The sequence below is a fragment of the Terrapene carolina genome, unplaced genomic scaffold (assembly GCF_002925995.2).
Source record: "Terrapene carolina triunguis isolate 2854851 unplaced genomic scaffold, T_m_triunguis-2.0 Scaffold21, whole genome shotgun sequence".
In the NCBI taxonomy this organism is placed as follows: domain Eukaryota; kingdom Metazoa; phylum Chordata; order Testudines; family Emydidae; genus Terrapene; species Terrapene triunguis.
This window is the reverse complement of record NW_020664372.1, coordinates 3,550,158-3,565,734: the sequence shown is the minus strand read 5'-3', so window position 1 is coordinate 3,565,734 and position 15,577 is coordinate 3,550,158. Positions and strand designations below refer to the sequence as shown.

General features: G+C 45.7%; 1 protein-coding gene across 3 annotated transcripts in view; it reads left to right on the top strand.

Moving 5' to 3' along the window:
• The window catches only part of KLF12 (Kruppel like factor 12), a 341,374-nt gene that overhangs the window by 52,725 nt on the left and 273,072 nt on the right, over window positions 1–15,577 (top strand). The window contains exon 1 of one of the 3 annotated variants that reach the window (XM_026660911.2): window positions 13,848–13,877. The exons of the other annotated variants lie outside the window; for them this stretch is intronic. The gene's annotated coding sequence lies outside the window, so the exon portion shown is untranslated. Of the gene's footprint in view, window positions 1–13,847; window positions 13,878–15,577 lie in introns of those variants that run through there. 3 annotated transcript variants of the gene reach the window in all.

Here is a 15,577-nt window from a genome sequence, read left to right as displayed (position 1 = left end):
ATGCTGTGCAATAAATGTATGCGCTACAGGATCAGGAAATAGTGATAAAATGCTGTTTTCAAAAATTCATCACCCCTAAAAGAATCCTCCCTTCATCTAGTAAAAAAGATATTTTTAATTTCCTTGATTAAGAGCCCCATTTTGTCTGTCCATATTCATATGTTTAGAATGGAAAATGATTCATAATTTGATTCTGGCACCCTGAAATGAGAAGCTGCTCTATTTGCAGTAGCAACTATTTAAAGGTGTACAATAGGTTTCATATCACAAATCACTTAATGCAAAACAATATTATTTCTCAAGCATTAAAATGCTAAGGATTCAAGTTAACCATTTCAGTCTAAATGAACATGCTGGCAGATTCTTAGTTGGTTTTGAGGAGGGGTAGCCTGCTTTGAATGGGTACTTGTGAAATGCTATCTCACATTGTAACACATAGTTAATAGAACTAGACAGCATTGTAACATGCTTGCATTCAGGGGTCATGACTCTGAAGAGTGCCATGATTCAACCTGATATAGCAGTGGGAACCCTGAGACAGGAAGTTGCCTTGTTTACAAGAAGTAGAGAAACCACAATTGCAAACAAACCTGAAAGATTCCACTGTGGCTTTCATTATGAATAGCAAGCAAGAGTGCTGAGAATTAGTGTTTTTAAATCTAAATACCAGTGGTGAGACACTGGAAAGATGAAAATATTATCTCACAAAGTCTCCAAATAAAAAAAGTACATGATTGTATTGCTACATCTGTCAGAACTGCTGTAATATGCCGAAGTAAACATAATATGAAATTGCTGCTGTTAGGGTGGGGAGGGAAAGGAAGGGGCAGCTCTCATTTCCCTGGAGCTATTTGAATCTGAGATTAGAACTATATAGTGTGAACCCTGTGAAATCTATTTGGGAGTTTCTCGCTTGACTGGGCTAAAAGACAAATCCAGTCAATATCTTTGCTCCATTACAGAAATTAAAATATTTTTTCAGTAACTAAAATACATGCCAAAAAAGATAGGCCTTACTAGTCTGACTTTTGTCAAAACGTTGTGTTCTTATTATGATTTGAATGCCAAGTAAATCCGTTTCTTTCAGTCACAAAATGACTTGGTGTTCAGATTGAGATTACTGACCTGTAAAGAAACTCTCAGGATTACAGTTTAATTATGAGGAGCACATTCTCCCCTCAATATGCTGGAGAGCCATGGGAGTTCCAGACGTGGGTCATGGGGAGAATAAGCCCCCAAGTGGTACATCTGCTCCTGTATAAGTAGATTATATTTATGCATAAAACACCATATGCAGGCAGTTATTAATCTTTGTCTATAACAACAAACTAGACAGACATACAAGCCAAACTTTCTGGCTAGCATACTACTGTGAAATAGTAAGTGTCAATCAACTACTAGTACTCATCCTTAGCCTACTTAACGTGAAAATTACTTACGTTACAAAGGGTGTGCAAAGAATTCTGACCCCTCCCTCCCCCGCAAATCTGTTAGTTTCAGTGAAGCTGCAAGAAAGATGAAGTTGGCCTTTGACTTGCTATTTTTCTTGTTGGAAATGCTTGCATTAACCAACTTCTGAAAAATCTGTTGTTTCACTGCTATTTTGCTGGCTTTTCATTCCTTAGATTTTACACTCTTTATCTTGTTACTCTCCAGATGCAGGTGAGTGTCTTTGTTAGTTGCATTTCAGCAGATGTTTAAAAGGGACACTAAACATTTGTAGGCCCAACCTTTGACCTGCCCGCTGTTTACATTATATTGTAGGTGTAAAAGTTGTTCATTGGGTTTTGGGGAAGTTGGTGGGTATGCTGTTGTACTGCTGTTTTTAATTTGTGATGAAGGTGCCTGGAGCTCTGGGAAGGGGCTCTGTTCTGTACAGTTTAGGTCGGGGTCGGCAACCTTTCAGAAGTGGTGTGCCGAGTCTTCATTTATACACTCTAATTTAAGGTTTTGCGTGCCAGAAATACATTTCAATGTTTTTAGAAGGTCTCTTTCTATAAGTTTATAATATATAACTAAACGATTGTTGTATGTAAAGTAAATAAGGTTTTTAAAATGTTTAAGATGCTTCATTTAAAATTAAAATAAAATGCAAAGCCCCCCGGACCGGTGGCCAGGACCCGGGCAGTGTGAGTGCCACTGAAAATCAGCTTGCGTTCTGCCTTCGGCATGAGTGCCATAGGTTGCCTACCCCTGGTTTAGGTAAATACAAAAGCATTTATAAGATGGTGGGGAAAAAGTGATATTAGATAGTAATTGAAAAATGGTAGGCCATCATGCCATTAAATGCTCTATTGTAAAGCCTGTTCTTGTGGGGGAGGGGGCAGCGTTAAGGCTGGGAGTGCAGCCTTCACATTGACAGCCAAGAGTTTCAAAAGTGCGTAGTGATTTTTTGGTGCCCAGCATCAGACCTTAAAGAGGCCAGATTTTAAGAAAGTTCTCAGCCTGCCTTTCAAGGTGTCTGAAGACGAGCACCCAAAAATTGAAAGAGGTAGGTGCTAAGCACTTCCTGGAAATCAGGCCCCTTTAAAGTGTCTGTCTCAGTTTTTAGGTGCCCTATTTTGGGCACCTTGAAAGGGGTGCTGAATACTTTCTTGAAATCAGGCCCCTTTAAGGTATCTCAAGTTGGGCACTGAAAAACTGAGTAATCTAAAATCATCTGTTGGCCACGATTTGTCAGAAGGGACATTTCTTAAGTCTTTGACTGTTAAACCATGTAGCTATTAATGTCCACTTTGGGATGAATGGAACCCTCACTTCTGGTGCTTCTGCACGTGGTTTTGCTAGGGAACAGGGGAGCTGAATTTGGGAGGCACAAACTCATGTATGGCCCAGAGCCAAGGCAACAGGAGTCAGACTATGGGTGGGCCAGTGAAAGGGTAAGTGGTAAGATCTAGGGCCAGAGGATTAGGGCCACACATGGTCATTTGTGGAGTAGCTCTGTAAGCTGCTGTGTGGTCCTGGGGAGTGAGGTGAGAGCATCTTCCTAAGAACCCAGCACAACTATTTGGCTTCAGTGCTTTGTTGGTTGGATTTCTTGTCACCCAAGTACAGTACCGTATATACTCGTTCATAAGCCGGATTTTTTTAGTAAAAAAGGGAAGCACCAGAGACGGGTCAGCTTATGAACGGGTATAGAGAGGGAGGGGTGGGACACAGCCTCTCCCCCCAACAGAGGGAGCAAGGAGACTCAGCACAGCCAGCAGAGACAAAAGGGAAGAGTCGGGGCCAGAGTCTCTCCACTTCTGGCCACTCTGCTCTCCCCCCAGCCTCCAAAGCAGCTGCAGCTCCGGGGCTGGCAGGCTGCAGCCGTGCCACTCAGCCCCACCCCCAAGAGCAGGCTGTGGCTGTGCCGCCCGGCCAGCCGGAGCACGCTGCGGCCGCGCCACCCAGTCTGGCCCGCCGGAGCAGGCTGGGACCGTGCTGCCCAGCCTGCTGGAGCAGCTCCAGCCAGGTCAGAGACATCCTCCCCTGGCCCTCCCCAGATAAGGTGGGAAGGGATAGGATGGGGAGAGTTTGGGGGTCCCAGGCTAGGGGTGGGGTCATATGGGGGGTGGTCACAGGGGTTACTCCTCTGACTCCCAGCTTCTCCCCCCCCCCAAAATTTCCCCACCAGTTGCTGTCCCGGCCCATCAGGGTAAGCAGCTGGCGCGCTGGGACACTTTGTTTACTTAGGTTTACTTCCGTGCCTGTGGACGCTCGAGTTAAACCATCTCGGCCCGCCAGCGGCTTATCCTGATAGCCCAGGAGCCAAAGTTTGCTGACCCCTGAATTATAGGGTCGGCTTATGAACGGGTTATAAAAATTTTCCATTTTTACTTATCCATCTTGGGGGGGGGGTCAGCTTATAAACGAACCGGCTTATGATCGAGTATATACGGCAATTATAGTTGATTAAAAAGGCATGATTGCATTATTTGCATCTGGAGAGATAAGAAAATCACTGGCCATAAGGATGGGATACTTCTGAAATATCAAGGGGATCAGAGTGTCTCTAAAAAGAAAGGAAGAAGAATAAACAAGGTAAAAGTGGCTGTATATAGATAAGGCTGTAAGGAAGTTGTGATTTTTTTGGTTTAAAAGTTATAGCCACAGTTTTTAAACGTGGTTTTGGTGCGGTTTTCCAAGGTATGCCGCCTGCCTGGCAAAGCACAGGACACAGAAGAGATCCCGCATGACCTACTTGGCTCTCAAAGGCAAGCATGATGGAGGGGCAGCTGGGCCAAATTTGAATGATGGAGGGGCAGTTGGGCCAAATTTCAGTGTGTGCTTGTCTGCACTTGAAATGTTACAGCGGTATAGCTGCTCCTGTCGGCGTAGGTAATCCACCTCCTCAAGAAGCAGTATCTGTGTCAACGGAAGAATTCTTCTGTCAATCTAGTGCTGGCCACACCAAGGATTAGGTTGGGGTAGCTGTGTCTCTCAGGGGTGTGGATTTTTCACTCCCCTGAGACATGTAGTTGTGCTGTTGTAAGTTCCCAGTGTAGACCTGCCCTGACTGATGTTGTGACCTTGCACACGGGGTTATAGTATCATTCAAATTTCCGGCAACTATAAAAAGTTGCGGTGTGCGTTAAAAGTCATGGTTTCCACAACGAATTCACAGCCTGCTGTTTTCTATGGGAAAATGGCCAGCGTCTACTCTGATGCAAAACCGAAGACTTATAAATGTGTGTACAAAGACTGCTGCAGTACTTCTCACGGTGACATTAGAAGTGGTTGCAATAACAGATTTATTTTCCTAACTCTGGTTGGAATATAGGTGTCTGAAGTTGTTGAACACTTGTGTTCTCTTCAAGGAGCAGGTGACATGGAGTATAAGGACATGAATGAAGTCCTTTGAAAAGTACAAGGTGCCCCAAACCACATAATTGAGAGAGAAATTTCACTTAAGAAACCAAAGAGAAGAAGTAAAGCTGTCTGCTTTCCTGGATACTCTTAACAAGCTGTCCACACCAGTATTCCCTCTAATTTTTCCCACCCACGTGCAGAATGAATTTTGTTATGTGCACCAATATGGAGGTGATGTGTGACATATCACCTTCATATTGGTGCACATAACAAAATTCATGTGGCAGGGTGGGACTGAAGGGTTCGGAGTGTGGGAGGAGGCTCAGGGTTGGGGTAGAGGGTTGGAGTGCAGGGGGTGAAGGCTCTGGGTGGGGGTGCGGGCTCTGGGGTGGGGCTGGGGATGAGGGGTTTGGGGTGCAGTGGGGAGAGAGGACTCCCCCCCAGCTCTCTCTCCCCACAGCAGCGCCTGGGTTGGGCCGGGGGAGGGGCGCTTGTTCCCTGGCTATGGCAGGTTCAGAGCTGGGTTGGGTCAGGGCTGGGCTGGGCCGGGGTGCCTGTCCCCTGGCCACGGCAGGTTCCGGGCTGGGCTAGGTCAGGGCTGGGGAAGAGGCATCTCTACTCCCCCCTCCCTCCCTCCCCACAGACCTGAGCGTAGGCAGCTTAGAGGGAATTTAGGTCCACACACTGTCATGTAGATAAGTCTTCAAAAAAGCCCTCAGGGATTGTTAGTATTTAGGATCAGAAATCCAGAATTTAGGGAGAGGTGACCTATGAACGTAACCTGGAAGAGCACATTGGCTACCTGTTTGGTGTTAGTATGACAACTGAAACATACGGCAGTTTGATAGATCATATCTGCCTGCATACCATGTAAAGGAAGGAAAGCACAGTCCACAGGCTATATCAAATAGTAGATGGGAGTTTTCATCCTTATTACTGTAGAAAAATGGAAATGTCAGTAAAGAAGATTTGGGGCATGAGGGTAGTAATACCACAAAGCTTGCAAGCTAGAGTTAGGTATATTGCCTCAGTATCACCAAGGTATGTGGGGTTTTTTTTCTTTTGGTGTGAGTTTTATAGTTTTTGTTGTGTGTGTGTGTGTGTGTTTTAAATAAAATAAATTCCATGATATGGATATATTTGTCTTGGTGCCATCAGAACATCCTATCCCAAGAACCTGACAAGGACCCTCTTCACTACATTTCAGGAAGTCTGTATTAGAGATCCCTACATGTCCAAGCCTTAGGAACTATGTTGCTTTCATTTCACGAGATGCACACGGAATGAGGCAGGCAAAGCTCCTTTTCTATCCACAGCTGTGTTTATATTTGGCAAAGTGTATCTTTCCACTCTCCTCATGCTTCAAAATGGCTGAAAAGTTTTATTCTCCAACTTTCCAAAACAAACCCTCCCCTTCAGGCAGAGACCAAGCCTGGAAAATTTCATACCGAATGATGAGAGTTTCTGAAAATTAAGTGGCTGCAAGCAGGGAGTTAGAATGGCAATAATGGAGAATATTTTTTTTTAATTACATTTTGAGCTACTTATTTTCATTTTGAGCTACTTATTTTACTACCTTAGAATATAATGTACATGCGGAGGGAACTACCTTTGAAAGTAGAGAATGTAGGAGGGTGGATGTAGAAATATGGAATTATGTTTAGGACACCATATGTTTAAAGCTTTGGGAGAAACTTTGAAATATGTTGGAGCTCACTAGATGTCTTGCCTTTTTTAGTAACAATCTGGGTGTGAACTTAAATAAATAATTGTACAGCATTTGGTAATATTCATGCAACAAAATCTGTTTCCCGTGTAATCCAAGTGAAATAGAGGTGGTATATACCATATAGATCCTGCTCCTCCCTTCTTTAGGAGCGTCTGGATGTGCTGCCATAGACAATTCCTCCTGCCTCCTGTTTAATGATCCTCCAAATTATCCAGATTTCACCACTACCATGGAGGCCATTCCTTCTGCCCTGAGGCCCTACTCCTCCTTTGATCACCCATATTCCCACTACTAAGGGCATATAAACACATAGCAGTGCACATGTAAAAATCCTGAAAACCTACTAAACCAAAACACTACATTGTGCATGCAATTCTCCTAGGGAGAGGTTAAGAGAGAAAACAAACCATATGTGGCTCATGTTAGTCATGTCACTTACTGCACTACTGGAAGGCACTCAGATACTATGGCAATGTGGACTGTATAAGAAACTACAGAGAATAGAATTAATACCTCTTGATTAGATATCTCCAATCCTCTCTGGATCTTGCAGGCTTCCACTGAGATAAACCCTGTGGTTGACAGACTCCAAGACTGCTTTTTAATTATTTCTGATTTTTTTCGACCTTTTTCTAGCAATGGGCAATGTGATTCGGATCAAGTAAGAACTTGATCCAAACCTTTTTGAGCTATAAATAGGTTTATCTAAAAGCATTTCACACCTCTGCCCAAACAGAAGGGCCAAAATACCATGTTGAGAGGCTGTTTTTGTGGCCCAGTTAGTGTTCTTATAATATATCTAGCTAAAAAGATTCAGATAAAGATCTGGGCTCTGTAGTGCTAAATTGAATCTTGAAATCTTTTGTTCTCAGCTCACTGCTACTCTCTATCAGTATGCCATGCAGACTCTGTGACTTGTTTTGATTTGAACTTGAGGTAAACTTTAACACAGGGGAAGAAGCATGAATTTGTGTTTGTAACACCAGGCTAGGAATTGGGAGAGTTGTGATCTATTCCTATCTCTGTAACTGACTTATACTATACTTGGGAAAGTTACTTAGCTTTTCCGCACCTCAGTTTCCACATCTGTAATTGGGAATGATAAAGTTTGTTTCAGAGGCAGTGGGTGAGCTAAATTAAACTTTGTAAGATGCTTGAAGATCCTTAGATAGAGGAAACCTTTGTTGTTGTTGATGATGATAATAAAAACACTGTTCTTCTTTAAAACACCTACTACCACCTTCAAGAATGGAAGGTGCTGTAAAGAAGTGAAAAGCTTTTTTTATTTATTCATGAGTAATCAGACTTTTGATTTATTTCCTAGTTCTGGGATTCAGAATTTGAGGCAAGCTAGGTGCTGCTATTTCCATGTTAAGCTTTTATTAATGGACCTTTTTTTTTCTTAAGAGTTGGTGAGACTGTACCAAATCAGAAGTCTGTTCTTAACACTTGTCATAATGCATAAATAGCTTTGCTCAGAACATACTGTGGGCTCTGTCTTGGATGGCTGTTGGACACGTGAAAAGGATTAAAGGAACCAGCCTCTCCAGACTCATTTTCAATATTTAATTCTCTCTAGTGAAACCTACAAAATAAATAAATATTTGAAATTGGAGAATAAATATTTGAAAAGGGGATACATTGACTTTGTTGCAATCTATATAAACTCAGTATACTGGAAGATGAAACTCCATAATGAGTGTAAAATAAAGAGAAATATATTAAAAGAAGATTTTGTGTAACAAAAGAAATATGGGGATTTTGTCCTTTTAAATAAGATGGTTAAATTTGTAGCAAAACAGTATACATCAGTGCAATAGACATTAAACAAAGATTATTATTAGAGTATAAATCTCGTGCACAATAATTCAGGACCTTCTTTAGGTTGTCCTTTGATACTTGAGAAATTCTGCTCACTCAGGCTGAGTAACCCCTCTTTTGTTTTTCTTTAGAAAAGACAGGGAAAATAGTATTTCCTTTTCATTATCACCATGGTAAGGAGCAGAGAGGAGACTTTGTGTCAGGGCTGGTAAAATTTCCGTGATAATTTTGCAAGGCTGCAATAGGTCAAATTTTGGTCAGCGCTTTGAAAATGGCCTAACCATCTGCCAAATCAGCACACCTGTTAGCTGCAAAAGCAGTGTTGATCTGTGCCCATATTCTTTCTGGCTGCAGTGTCTTGTAGGCTATGTAGACTGCTTTTGCTGAGGTCATGTGAACCATGCCCAGGAATTGCCCTGCTCTGCCCCTGGCGACAGGGGATGTGGTGTAGTATTTCTGTAGGAAACAGAATACTGTAGGAGCAACTAACTTCTACCCTTGTTGGGTGGAGATTTTCTGACAGCCACTTACATACAGCACCTTTATCCTGGCTTTTTATCATGTGGGTGATGTTTATATCTAGAGCAGGGGTGGGCAAACTTTTTGGGCCGAGGGCCACATCTAGGTGGGGAAATTGTATGCATGGCTGGGGCAGGGGGTTGGGGTGCGGGAGGGAGTGCGGGGTGTGGGAGGGGGTGCGGCGTGCAGGAAGGGGCTCAGGGCAAGGGATTGGGGCAGTGGAGAGGTGCGGGGTGTATGAGGGGGCTCAGGGAAGGGGGTTGGGGTGCAGGAGTGGTGGAGAGTGCAGGAGGGGCCGCAGGGCAGGGGTGCGAACTGTGGGAGGGGGCTCAGGGCAGGGGATTGGGGTGCACAGGGGTGCAGGGTGCAGCAGGGAGCTCAGGGGAGGGAGTTGGGGTGCAGGAGGGGTGCAGGGTGTACGAGGTGGCTCAGGGCAGGGAGTAGGGGTGCGGGATGTACGAGGGGGCTCAGGGCAGGGGGTTGGGTTGCAGGAGGGGTGTGGGGTGTATGAGGGGGCTCAGGGCAGGGGGTTGGGGTGCAGGAGGGGTGCGGGATGTACGAGGGGGCTCAGGACAGGGGGTTGGGTTGCAGGAGGGGTGTGCGGTATGGTAGGGGGCTCAGGGCAGGGGGTTGGGGTACAGGAGGGGTGCGAGATGCAGGCAGGGGGCTTAGGGCAGGGAGTTGGGGGGCGGGGTGCAGGAAGGGTTCAGGCTCCGGCCTGGCACCACTTATCTAAAGCGGCTCTAGGGTGGCAGCAGCGCGCACCGGGGCCAGGGCAGGCTCCCTGCTGCCTGCCCTGTCCCCGGCCCCGCGCCGCTCCAGGAAGCACTGTGGCCCCTTCGGGGCGGGGAGTGGAGGACGGGCGGAGGGCTCCGCATGCGCTGCGCTTGCCGCGCCTCCAGGTACCTCCCCCGAAGCTCCCATTAGCTGCAGTTCCCTGTTCCCGGCCAATGGGAGCTGCGGGGGGCGGGGCCTGAAGGCAAGGGCAATGCACGGAGCCCCCCCTCCCAGGGACTGCAGGGACCTGGTGCCGGCTGCTTCTGAGAACGGCGCGGGGCCCACAGCGCCACGGGGAGCAATCCCGTGGGCCGGATCCAAAGCCCTGATAGGCTCTATCCGGCCCGTGGGCCATAGTTTGCCCACCCCTGATCTAGAGCCTCCTGTAATCTGTGGCCCTGGGGATTTGTGCTGAATTCACCTCTTTGCGACAGAATTGTGCTCCAGCATCTGAGTTTTCATTTAAAAAAAGGTAGCCTTATGTTTGCAAAGAAAACCTTCCAACTTGAACAAAGAATGCAAAGTGACGTGAGTGTTGTGTGTCAACAATTTGAAAGCTAGCTTGGAGAGGTATGCACTGCCCCCCATTCATCCTATTTGGATTTTAACTGTGAAACAAACTCATAATTGTTTAACAACTTGGCTGTTGATTGTTTGACCAGAACGTACTACTAATTTCCTCCTTGTACTCCCAAACCATCTCTTCTTCCCAGGTGTAAAGAGCACCAACTGTTTTCAAAACCAACTCCTTCTTAATCAACTTCATCGTTGCACTTACACATTTTCAGTATAAAGTTCAATAGTGCATTGAAAATAGAAAAAAATATAAGGGCAGAGGAAATGGAGTCATTTAATATCAAATAAATAACAAGGAAGTGATTGTACTAGGCTCTTTTACATTTAATTCAGTCAAAACTTAACTTCCTTTTAAAAATGTATTTGAAGTTGCCACAGAATCTGAAGGTAGCATACTGCATATTTTAATTTGTAGGTCTCCCAGAACTATCCTGAATGCAAGTTAGAGCTCTCCTGTATCTCCTCAGAAAAACCCAAAAGGCTTCACTATTTATTTTTTATAATACGCTTGGTTTGTGGGCTTGAGTGGTTGTCCCTTTATCTGGCATCCTCTTCTGGATTGAACAGCCCGCTGGGCACAATGACGAGTCATCCATCTGTGCACTGGGTAAGAAGGTTTTCATGAATAATATCATTGCAGTATGTACTCATAATTTGGCTATTTCTGCTGGCTGTGTCTTTATATTACACAGAAAAACTGCAGAAATATAATGTAATTTAACAAATTGGCCTCCCCTGTACACTACAGGGTAGATGTAATTTCTATGCACAAAAGTTTCCACTGGAAGGTGCATGAGGTAAGAGTCCATCTAGAATGTTCTCTGTTACACCTACTCCCCAATTTCTCAGAGACCCAGTCTCTGCTCTGGGTGGAGTTCTCTTTACTACTGTGCTGTGGGAAATTTAAATGAAACTCCAGATCTTTCTACGGAATAAGTCACTGCTGAAATAGAATGTTTTGTCTTAATGGATATTAAACAAATATATACATCCTTCTTCCAGTGAAGTTTTATAATGTCATTTCTGGTTAGGGTTGCCAACTTTCTGATTACAGAAAACCGAACACTCTTGCCCTGCCCCTTCTCCAAGGCCCTGCTCCTGCTCACTCCATGCCCCCTCCCTCCACTGCTCGCTGTGCCCCACCCTCGCTCACTCGCTCATTTTCACCGTGCTGGGGTAGGGGATTGAGGTGCGGAAGGGGTAAGGACTCTGGCTAGGGGTGTGGGGTGTGAGGTGAGGCCGGGGATGAGGGATTTGCGGTGAAGGAGGGGGCTCCGGGCTGGGACTGAGGGGTTCGGTGTGTGGGCGGGGGCTCAGGGCTGGGACAGGGGCTTGGGGGCAGAGAGGGGGTTTGGGATGCGGGCTCCAGGTGGTGCTTATCTCTAGTGGCTCCTGGGAAGCAGCAACATGTCCCTCTGGCTCCTAGGTGCAGGGGCGGCCAGGGGGCTCCATGCACTGCCCTGTCCACAGGCCCGGCCAACGGGAGCTGCAGAGCTGGTGCTCAGGGTGGCGTCTGCGCCATGGACAAGGCCAATGCGCTGAGCCCTCCTGGCCGCCCCTGCACCTAGGAGCTGGAGGGACATGCTGGCCGCTTCTGGGAGCCATGCGGAGCCACCCGCTGCAGCCAATCAGACTTTTAGCGGCCTGGTCGGCTCTGCTGACCGAAGCCGCCAGGATCCCTTTTCGACTGCGCATTCCAGTCGAAAACCAGACACCTGGCAACCCTATCCCTATTGTGCTGTTTACATCATAATCTGTCTCTCCTCTCTTACATTTTCCTGATAGGTGAAACATAGATATTTGAATGATAGAGGTTTAATAGCATGATCTCAATGTTATTTAGGTTTGTGCTTCTATCTTATTGGACAACAGGAAGAGGGAGGGATGGAAGCCCATGATCACTAAAGGATTAAAATAATTTTATTTAAATAAATACCTCAAATGGGCACTGTTGACTCGTATTTCAGTATACTTGGACTAGTATACTCTACATTTCAAATATATATAAGTCTACAGCATGCTCAATTACTTTATTTAATTATAGTTTACAACTTGTTTCCTTACTTTGTGTGAGCTAATTGCTACATGCAGTTTTGAGATTTTCACCAGTATATTATAAGAGCTACATGCAATAAGAGAGAAGTTTCTATTCAGTGCATTGTCTGCCTTTTAGTTTTCCAGGAATATTTTGTGGGGAGGAGACTGTCTGCTAAAGTGGACTAGTGCCTTTTACATCTGCAATTCAGATCAGAAATAAAATAAGCCATTCTTGTTCAGAGTGGCTATGTGTGTGCATCATAAATATTTCCACAATCTGGCTGAGTTTGAGAATTAACAGTTCCTATTTAGTAGGAGGGATTCAGTGCTAAAATATTAGTCTTTCATAAGAACCACAAATTTATCCCCAATTTTTTTTTCCATTCAGATTAATTCCCAAAGGGATTTTTTTTTCCTGTTAGTTTTACTGGACATCATCTTTCAGACTTTGTATTTGATCTTTAAAATCTGGTGGCCAAAACCACTAGATTCTAAACATATAGGGACAAAATGTGCTGCTGTTACTACCTTGTGTGCTCCTATTAAAGCCAATGAGACTGCACAAGTAAGGTGAGTAGAGCCTCTTTTGTTAAATCCATCAATCTGATACTGAGAAGTAAAGAAATAACCAGTAGCCAGTGGTAGGGACAGTCACTTTTTAGTGCATTATTTTCTGCTTTTTCATTTTACCTTTCCAGAATTGTCTCCTATTCCAGTGTGTTTCAGGGTTATTTTCATTCAAAATTATTTATGGCTTTCAGGTATCGATTGGCAAGGATGTAATTTATGCTCTGCTTTTTTAGAGGCAGCCAAGTATACATCAGAGGGAAACTAAGTTAACTAACAAGTGTCTTTCTGAGAGCTAAACTGATATTTGTGATGCTGATTCATAAGTACACAGGGTTGGTTAGATGCTCTGAGGGCCTCAAGCAAAAGCAATGCACTGAGTTTCTTTAGGGAATGCTAGGGAGTTTCCTCCATCTTTGGTCATGAGTGAGAAGGGTGAGATTTACCATCCTTTGCGATGACAAGTCAGCACAAGACAGAGGGCTCTGAAATGGTTGTTTACACTGCTTATTTGGAAGAATGGCAGTACAGACACAAAGATAGAAGAAGTAAGCAAAGAGATGTGGGCTTGGGCGTCATTAACAAATGTAGAGGGCAAAAATTAGTGTTTCACAAATGGAAAAGGAAAAAAAATCAATAGGGAAAGAGTTATTTTCAATTTAAAACTGTAAGAGTTTGGATTAGGATCCCTCATGAATTCATGCTTTCCTGTTTTCATTTGAGTGTTTCACAAGTTCCTACTGTTGAAGAAATATAGCCTGCATACCGCAAAGAACATTTGCTGTTCCATTGGCTTTTTAACTATAAAGGCTTTTCTCACCATTTTTTTTTCTTATCTGTTAGAGAATGCCTAATCATTCTTATTTAAGTCAGTTTAATTAAACTGATGTTTAGTTCTTCATATAGAAACATTTGTATTTATTAAGCTTTCTGTATGAAGTCCACCAGCCTTCTCCTAGAACATGTTTTGACAATATTTAAAGCACACGAATCAAACTGTAGTTATTGATCTGTGTTTGTTTCTTTTCAACAGACTGTGGTTCCATCTGGCCACCTGATGGTAAGAATGCCCTTCTATAGCATTACCAATGTTTAAAATGAAATTACGGCACTTTGCTCTGCAATGTGGTATGTGCTCCCTAAAGGGTACCTGAGTGGGTGATATAATCACAGGGCATTCAGCCACTCTTTCCTTGAATACACCAACCTGTTGGGCACAGTGCCGTATTTTCACTTCAAAATTCAGACTTTGTCAAATCTGATCACAGTAGTAGTATTGCCAAAACTATTATACCATTCCTGTAATGGAGGTAACTCCTGTTGCACTGTGCTACCTTTCTAGTCTACTTCTGTCTAATGCAGGGGTGGGCAAACTTTTTGGCCTGAGGGCCACATCTGGGTATTGAAATTGTATGGCGGCCCATGAATGCTCACGAAATTGGGGTTGGGTGCAGAAGGGGGTGAGGGCTCTCGCTGGGGTTGCGGGCTCTGGGGTGGGGCCAGAAATGAGGAGTTCAGGGTGCAGGAGGGGGCTCCAGGCTGGGGCAGGGGATTGAGGTGTGGGGCGGGGAGGTGAGGGCTCTGGCTGGGGGTGCAGGCTCTGGGGTGTGGCTGGGGATGAGGGGTTTGGGGTGCAGGAGGGTGCTCCGGACTGGGATTGAGGGGTTCGGAGGGCAGGAGGAGGATCGGGGCAGGGGGTTGGGGCGTGGGACGGGCTCAGGGGTGCAGGCTCCAGATGGTGCTTACCTCAAGCAGCTCCCGGAAGCAGCGGCATGTCTCCTCTGCGGCTCCTATGCAGATGCGCGGCCTGGCAGCTCTGCACGCTGCCCCGTCCGCAGGCACTGCCCCTGCAGCTCCCATTGGCAGCAGTTTCCGGCCAATGGGAGCTGCGAGGGTGGCGCTTGGGGCGGGGGAAGCGCACGGAGCCCCCTGGCTGACCCTAAACGTAGGAGCCAGAGGGGGGACATACCGCTGCTTCTGGGAGCCGTGTGGAGTTGTGGCATGCGCATGTCGAGCGGCCTCCGACCCTGCTCCCCAGCTGGAGTGCGGTAGTGGGGCAAGAGCCAGACCCCGCTCCCCAGCAGGAGCTCAAGGTCCAGATTAAATCGGCTGGTGTGCCGGATGTGGCCCGCAGGCCATAGTTTGCCCACCCCTGGTCTAATGCATTGGGAGACTCAGCCTGGTCCTGTAATAAGTAGAACCACGTGCCCATGTGAAGCGCCTATGCCTTATTTGGGACTGCACACGTGTGTAGGGGCCCTTCTGCAAATGGGCACTTGCAGGATCTTGGCCTTGCTGACTGCAGGGGCAAACAGGGAAACTGACCTGCAGCAACTTGCTATCATTTTCAAAAGCAAACTGCAAAACGAGAGACTGTCTCATCCACGTCCTTTCTGTTATAATAATTTTGGGTGTTGCTTCCAACAATAATAGTAATAGGTTACAAAAATTGACAGGAGTGTAATTTTTAAATAAGCCGTGTCATATTCTCTATTACACTAAGCACCCCCTGCTTAGTATTGTAAAGGGGCCTTGCCCTAGAAGTAAGTTACAGTTGCATGCACTGTAAGGCCTCTTTACACTGTCATTAGTGATGTAAAGGGCCCTAGTGTAGGGTTACCATATTTTAAAAATAAAAAAAGAGGACCCTCCACGGGCCCTGGCCCCGCCCATTTCCCCACCCCAGCCCCGCCCAACTCCGCCCTAACTCCGCCCCCTCCTTCCTCCCACTCCCAGCCACGGGGAAAGGGCTGCCCCAGC